General features: G+C 44.6%; 1 pseudogene; it reads left to right on the forward strand.

Moving 5' to 3' along the window:
- Positions 1-5,168, forward strand: part of LOC121165003 — a 107,761-nt pseudogene extending 102,593 nt beyond the window's left edge.
- Positions 5,169-8,720: the final 3,552 nt, after the last annotated feature.

Below are 8,720 nucleotides of genomic sequence, written 5' to 3' on the forward strand. Positions count from 1 at the left end.
CTCTCTTGGGGGTTAGTGGAAAAAAACTGACTCAGAATTCAAAAAAAGGAATGTTTAGAGCAAACGTGCTGTTTTGTGTTTCTACTAGGGCCTGAGTTACAGTGGGGTTGCATTTGTCAACATTCAGTTCATATCATTTCCTTAACATTCATGCATTTTGTTGCACATAAATGAAAGATCACAGGTTCCTACAAAACTGAATTATTTCCCCTCTTCCTAGCCATACCCTATAATGGCAAAACTGCATTTAGTTTAAAATTGGTCCTGAAGAGTTGCTTCAGCATCCCGGTTGCAGATTCAGACCCAGAGGAGCAGGAGATTCAGACCCAGAACCGGCCAATGGAGGAGGAGATGAGATGTTTGTGATTCCTTCATCATCAACATTTTCCACTTGAACAAAGCGATCTTCCTGCGGGGGCTTGTCTCAAATTTATCGAACGCTCTGGACAAGATCCATTCTGAGAGCTTGTCTGGCCCCAGCGAACTGGACTTGGGCAAGGAGATTCACATCAATCTACATGTTGATCATTGTGGTTATTGGCACCTGGATGACCAAGGTCAACTTGATCACCAGCCTGGCCACTGTCACCAAGTACAGCATCAAGGCCTCACATGCTGCATGGAAATATCCATGACTGGCTACTTCAGTGTGGGCTACCTGGTGCTGGAGAAGTGACTGTGATCACTGAACATGACACCAATGAGCAATGATGCCTGGGAGTTGTCAGCAATGGCTCCTTCACCAAGAGGGCCAATACAGGTGAACAAATGGGACATGGAACCAAGGTGATTCTGCACCTGAAACAGGACCAGATGAAGTACTTGGAAAAGAGGAGGATAAAGGGGATATGCAGAAGCACTTGCAATTCATTGTCCACCCCATCACATACTTCTTTGTGGAGAAGTGGTGAGACAAAGAGGTGAATGATGATAAAGCAGAAGAGAAGAATGAAGAGGAGGAAGAGAAGGTGTCTGAGAGCAAACCTGAGATTGAAGTTGTTGGCTTCGATGAGGAAGAGGGGAGGAGCAAAAGAAGGATGATGACAAGAAGAAGAAGAAAAAGATCAGGGAAAAGTACATTGGCCAAAAGGAACTAGGCAAGACCAAGCCTATTTGTGTCAGAAATCCTGATAGCACTACCAATGAGGAGTATGGAGAATCGTGAGACCTGGATCAGTGGCTGGGAAGACCACCCAGAAGGGAAGCCTTTTTCTATTGAAGGACAGTTGGAATTCAGAACTCAACTCTTGTCCCAAGATGTGCTCCTTTTGATTTTTTGGAAAATGGAAAGAAAAACAACAATATGAAGTTGTATGTCTGCAGACTTCATCATGGATAGCTGTGAGGAGCTCATTCTGGAGCATCTGACTTCCATTAGAGAGGTGATAGACCCCAAGAATCTTCCCTTAACTATGTCCATGAGATGCTGCATCAAAGCAAAATTCTGAAAGTTATTAGGAAGAAGCTGGTCAAAAAATGCCTAGAACGCCTCACTTAGCTGGAAAAATATAAAGAGAACTATGAGAAGTTTTATAAGTAGTGCTCCAAAAGCATAAAGCTTGGGATAGACAAAGACTCTAAAAACTGCAAGAAATAGGCCCAGCTTGGTGGCGCAGTGGTTAAGGTCCTCGCCTTGCATGCTCGGGATCCCATATGGGCGCCGGTTCTAATCCCTGCGGCCCCTCTTCCCATCCAGCTCCCTGCTTGTGGCCTGGGAAAGCAGTCAAGGATGGCCCAAAGCTTTGGGAACCTGCACCCACGTGGGAGACCCGGAAGAGGCTCCTGGCTTCGGATCGGCATAGTATCGGCCGTTGCTCTCACTTGGGGAGTGAATCATTGGACGGAAGATCTTCCTCTGTCTTTCCTCTCTGTATATCCACCTTTCCAGTAAAAATAAAAAAATAAATCTTTAAAAAAAAACTGCAAGAAGCTTGCAGAATTGCTGTCCTACTATGTACCTGCCTCTGGTGATGAGATGGTTTCTCTCGAGGACTATTGGACTTTTGGACTAACCTTAACCCTAAGACACAGGTAAGACCAGGTGGTGAACTCAGCCTTTGTGGAGTGCCTGTGGATGTATGCGCTTGCAACCACTTGACATATACTATTGAGATTTTATTGGAAGATTTATTATTGAGATCTTATTGGAAGATACACATTGCAGTAAGTGTAAAATATACCACCTCCTTTAATCCTTATATTCTAATGAGATAAAATATAATGCAAATTTTATATCCATTTTATAGATAAGAAAATTAAAATTCAAATAAGAACACAAATTTAAGATCTAACAATTAGTCAAAATGAGCTGAAATTCTCTATTTTGACTTCAAATCTCTTTCACTCTGAAATGCAGGATACTGTAAACCAAGTTGATCAGTAGAAACACTGGTGAAGGGCTGGAGAAAAAGATCCCCAAATTTTGCTGAAATGTGAAGATCCAGAATTCCTACATAGTCAACAATCTTAATTTTTAAAGTACTTCATAGTTCAGATAGTCCTAGAGTTATTGAAATGACCAATTAATTGCAGTTGAAATTGAATTTAATCAATTAAAATCGACCAAAGATTCAAACTAATATTGTGTGGTGAAGCTGGGACATTCCAAATGATAATTACTTATGAAAAAATGGCTCTAAAAATCTCAAAATGCACTTTGATCCAAATTTGAATCATGATCAAAATGTATTTATAGGTATTTGGCTCAGAACATACCAGCTTCCAATATCTGAGTCCCCTGATATGAGTGCAAACTCCACTTCCACTTCAGCTTCCTGCTAATGTGCATCCTGCAGAATAGAGTCTGGAACTGTGGTTTTAATTTGGGCCAGTCCTGGTTGTTACAGGCATAGAAGAAATGAACTGGACCCCCAAAATAAGCACCTGGATCCTGGCTCCTGTCATTGACCTGACCCAGTTTTTGTCATTGCAAATATCTAGGAAGTGAAGCAGAGGATGAAAGATCTTTCTCTTTCTCTCTCTTTTCCTCTCTCTCTCGGTAAGTCTAACTTCGAAATGAACAAATCCTTTAAAAATGAAGTCGGCAATTTGAGTAGAGATGTATCCAGATGTATCCAAAGAAACACAAATGACTAACTAACAAGAATGTTCAGTATCTCTAAGTTGCGAGGAGATGAACTCATAATCACAAGAGCACATCCTTGGATATCCTCTCACATCGGTTATCAAAAAGACTAAGAATAATGACCGCTGATGAGGAGGTGGAGAAACCTTAGCTTCCCTTTCTGGAGACCAGTATAGAGTGGGATATCTGGGTCATCTCTTTAATAAAGTAGAGATTGGGATGCTCTGGTATCCCACCTCCGGTCTCTATCTGAAGGACGTTAAATCAGCATGTGAGGGCGGTAGCAGCATCATCGAAGCACTAATCCGAAAATGAAGATAAAGAACCAACGTGTATGTGTACCACCAGATGAATAGCTAAATGATATGTAATCCATCTGCTCCATGGACATTTGTTCAGGCATAAAAAGGAATAAAATTCTGTTATGACTGGAACAAGAGATATATTAAGTCAAAAAGCTAAGCACAGAAACACAAATGCTACATGTTCTGTCTCATTTGTGGAAGTTAAAGAAAATGGTTCAGCTGCTCTGAACAAAGAACACTTACTAGAGGTTTGGGAAAGCAGTGAGAGGAGTGTGGAATAGATAATGGGGCCAAGACAAGAGTTCCATCACATAGAAAGCATACGTTCCAGCCTCACACAGCACAGCAGGGTGACCACAGGTAAAAAAATTATGGTGGCATATAACACATGCAAAAATCTTAAAGACACAAATCAATATGACACAAACAAAAAGAGAGAGAAGCCACTTGTTTGGTTTGGTTGGTTGAAGCTTCATGTATGTGTTGAAATATTTTGCCCTGTTCCTCATCAACATGTGGGAGTACTGCACGTTATATTTTATTTTTTATTTTTTTTAAAGATTTATTTTTATTATTTTCTCATTGGAAAGGCGGATATACAGAGAGGAGAGACAGAGAGGAAGATCTTCCGTCCCATGATTCACTCCCCAAGTGAGCGCAACGGGCCGATACTATGCCCATCCGAAGCCAGGAGCCTCTTCTGGGTCTCCCACGTGGGTGCAGGTTCCCAAAGCTTTGGGCCGTCCTTGACTGCTTTCCCGGGCCACAGGCAGGGAGCTGGAAGGGAAGCGGGGCTGCCGGGGATAGAACCGGCGCCCATATGGGATCCCGGGCGTGCAAGGCGAGGACCTTTAACCACTTGCGCCACCGCGCCGGGCCCTGCACGTTATATTTTAAAATACAATTTTTTGTTTGTTTGTTTTTAAGAAGTTGGTGCTGCTGATTGATACTCAGGAATGTACCTTGGCAGCAAAGTGATGAACTACAGGCTATCTGAAGACAAGGATCTTTCTGTTGCAATCACTTTAACAGGCAACTAGCCCCTGTTGCATTCTAAATACCCCCATGCGTTTTTACAGGGAGCAAATTTCCCCTCCATCCAAGATGAATACCTCAGCCTAATCAGGACATTTTGTTGGCGTTTTCCCTAAAACCTATGTTTTAGGCCGTCCCCTGCCCGGCATTGCCAGACTGTAGAGCAAAGTCCCTGCTTGTTTGTCTTGTTTTCCCACAAGTGACAAATTACTTAAGGGGAGAGTCTGTCTCATTTATTGTATATATCCTTAGTACTCTGGGCAGTTGTTGGACCATAAAAGGCACTTAGGGAATGAGCATTAATTTTCAAATGATCTGGAAGGAAAATAACATAAATGATCTATAAATGAACAGCTTGCTTTACACCTCCCTGTACAGGATTGTTCTCCACTGCCGTGCTTTTCCCTAACTTAAATGCTGGATGGCATATTCTCTGAAGGGCAGAAGAAGTGGTGCATGTTGCCGACAAAAGAGCTTGGGTGTTTAGGAGGGTGCACCCTGGAATAGAAATGCACACGCATGTCATCCTTCGATCAGACCCGAGAACTTGCTGGATTCGGCAAATGACAAAACGTCTCCCCAGGACTAGACTAATACATCAGCAGTTGTCATTTTCAACTGGTGCTTTCCGTCATGAAGGACAGCTGCTTTGCCAAGGCCAGAAAGTGTTGGCCACTTTCAAGGTCACTATCCCTTCTCAATTCTGGCACGGAGTCTGGAGTCTGGCAAGCCTGCCTTCTTAAAGTGGATTAGGTGTCCCCCACCCCTGAGAGCAAGAGGGCTGGCTGCACTCCATACTCTCCCTCTGAAATGTCTACTGTTGTTCTCCGAGGAGTCACTGGTTCCGCCCAGATCTGGGCCTGACTCATGCTCCCTGACCCGTGCACGCTTCCAGACATGGCCACTGCCTGTACCTGCTACACCTGTAAGCTTTCTGATATCACCTTATTCTGATAGATAAGTCACAAATTAGCTTATGTGCAAAACAGAATTGGGTACTGGGCTACAATCCAAAAAGCAAAGCAATAAAATGAGTGAACAAATGAATAAATAAATGTTTCAAAACATTTGAATAATTACATGAAATTTCATATTTGTTTTCTGGCAGTTCCTTAAAACCATAAATGTGGGTGTCTGGATGGTGGTATAGTGAGCTAATCCTCCACTTGCGGCTCAAGCACCCCATATGATCCCTGGTTAATGCCCTGGTTGCTTTGCTTTCAGTTCAGATCCCTGCTTATGATCTGGAAAGACAATGCAGGATAGCCAAAGTTCTTGGACCCCTGCATTCATGCGGTAGACCCCGAAAGAATCTTCTGACTCCTGGATTCTAATGGGCTCTGCTCTTTCTTAGCCATTTGGGGAGTGAGCCAGCTGGTGAACCATCAGATGGAAAATCAATCAATCAATCAATCTCTGTGTGTGTGTGTTTCTTCTCTCTGAAAAATCTGCCTTTCAAATAAAGAAGAATAAAATATCTTAAACAATCATAAACTCACACATCTCTGCATGAAACAGAGGGGAGGGTGACTTTATCAAAAGACTAGCTAAATCTTCTTCAGAAAAGCAATGAGGGAATCCAGCAACCCAGACATAACTAACCCTTCATGGCCAGTGATCCCAGTTGGGTTTTCCCACCTCAAAGAAAGCTGGTGGGTACAGTGACTGTCTATAGCCAAAACAACCAAAGGGGTGATGGTACACATGGGGATTGATGCCGGAACAGAAATGGGTGTAGCATGCTCAGCGATATGCGAGCTTGTTGTGTGACAATCAGGAATGTTGGAAGAGGGTAAGAAAGGAAAAACAGCACATGCTCCTGCGACTTTGTTACTTCTTAAGCCTCATGTTTCTCTACCCTCGTGGCTTTAGCTACAGACACACACACAGAGATCTTTATGTTTACCAGGGAACTTCAAAAAGGCTATAAAAAATGAGATTAAAAATTTTTATTTTGGTGCATAAAAATTGAAAATCCATGTATAATTTCTTTTATAATATCCATTTTCCATTTACTTTTTTTTTTTACCATTTACTTTTTAAGGCTACTCATATGCGTGGTTTTTAAAAAAACGTTCACAACAAAATTAAATTATCTTTTACTTCCATTTTCCACAGACTGTTTTGACGGGCTGTCGCGCGCGCGCACACACACACACACACACACACACGAATGCAGCTGGAGCTTGGGGCGCATATTCCTGGAGAGATAAACATTCGGCATAGCAATATAGGTCGATAGGTATACAGGTATCCTTGCACTTTAAACGGAGACATCGCATTTGTTAGTTCTGAACCAGTGTGTTTTAGACGGCGAGCCCCCTGGCTGGCACCGCGAGGAAAGCTGCTTTGGCTGACTTCTGGGATCACCTGTCTGCAACCCTGTGGAAGGGGCTTTCAGAACCTTCCTGAGGTTTTCCTAGCGGCCCGGTGCCTCCCATCCTTGCGCGCAATCGGAGACGCCAAAGAAACAACCCCTGCTGGGGTTGGGAGGGCAAGAACGGGGGACACCACCCTCCAGGTCTTCCAGCCGCTCCGTAAGTGGGAAAACAGAGAAGTTGGACTTGACCAAAACCTCAGAGAATTGCTCCCTCCGCAGCAACTCTTCCCCTGAATCGGGATGCTGCGAGTCAGGGCTCTGGCCCCGTGCCCGGGTTTGGCCCCAGCTCCCAGGGCCTGTTGCCTTCGCACCCTCACCCCACGCTCCTCACGAGGGCACCGTCCCCCGCATCCGCCCCAGCACCGCTTCGTTCTGACGTCTGCCTCCAGGACTCTGACGATCGCCCCCGCCGGCCGCCCTTATAAAGGGGACCCGTCCCGATACTCGGATCAATCGCCGCCGCCTTGCCCTCTGCCGCGCCCGCACCTGTCCGCTCCGCGCCCTTCCAGATCTTTGCCCCCGCGGGGCAAGGCGCCGAGGTGACCGTGCGGACCCCAGCCCCTGTCCTCTCCAAACTGCACCCCTGGCCACTTCACCTGCTTTGCTAGAATCCACTTTAGAACGGACACACCCCACAGTTCCAGGGGCGGCGGCCGGGGCGGAGCCCTACCGGGAGAAGCGCATCTCCACCAAGGCGACCACTCCAGGTAAGTGCGCTACGGAGCCGGCGTCTCGGGCTCCTGGGCCGCGCCCTCGGGTCCTCGGTGGCCCCGGAGCTGGGGAGTGTTGGAGGGGACGGGACGTGGTTCTTTGGTATCCCGGTTGGGACGCGCCGCCGGACGTCTCTCTGGCCCTTACAGTTTGCCTGGTGCAAGAGACTACAAAGAAGTCCCCTACCCCCTTCCCTCCCACCCACCCCCGGGGAAGCCGCAGGGGAGCAGGGAAGCTCTGGGATCGCAACCCCAGAAAGCACTTGATGGAATCACAAAGGCAGACAGAGCCCGCCAGGCCCGCCCAAGGATGCTTTTTCTTTTTCTTCTTTTTTCTTTTTTCTTTTGGCTCCCTGAATCTTTGGGAAGCTCCTTGGCTCCATTTCCAGCAACCATCTACCACCTGCTTGCACAAGTATGTGAGTTCGCTCAGAAACTTGTGTGTGAATTAAGGTGCACGAATTAGCTGTGATGAGCATGACAAGAAAAACAAAAGAGCAGCAGTGTTACAGCTGAAGGACTTAGAGTTTGACATTTGTCTTCTGACAGTCTTTTTTTTTTTGGTTGCTTTGTTTCGCCTTTAATACCCTCTACCCTCCATTACGTTCTTAGGCAATTGGTCTTTTTAAAGTATTGTGTGTGTGTGTATGCTATTAGGGGAATGGGAGGGAGAAGCTCTGAAAGGAGCAAAAGGCAATGGACCATCAACACATTGGAGCTTTCAACAATAACACTTCTTTGCTTAAGGGAACCTTGAACCACAGGAACTTGTTGAAAATGTGGATTTGAATTTTAGAAACTGATTTTCCTGAATTGTTCCTGTCCTGATATTTTCCATCTAAGGTTGCTTAAGGGAACCATTTCCTAAAATTGTTCAAAATGATAAATGAGAGGGCTGACTGAATGAGTGAATATTTAAAAATTATTACAGTAAGTTATTTCAAATATACTTACATTACTGAAAAAAAATCTAACCTAGCAACTTAATTCCAAAACCCGAATAAGTCTATATTTTTTTTTGTAAAGGCTTTATTGATAGAGTTAGTAAGAATGTTCATTTTTAAGTAGTAAGAATTTATTCAAGACAAATAATTATGATCCTACTTGTAACATGTTTCCATATTTTCTTGCTTCTGTTAAGAGCTGGAAAAATATTTAATTCTGTAACAGAGACAGAACAAGAGAGCGCTTATTTGTAGTGATAT

This window comes from Ochotona curzoniae, unplaced genomic scaffold (genome assembly GCF_017591425.1).
Source record: "Ochotona curzoniae isolate NIBS_2020 unplaced genomic scaffold, NIBS_Ocur_1.0 contig_883, whole genome shotgun sequence".
Taxonomy (NCBI): domain Eukaryota; kingdom Metazoa; phylum Chordata; class Mammalia; order Lagomorpha; family Ochotonidae; genus Ochotona; species Ochotona curzoniae.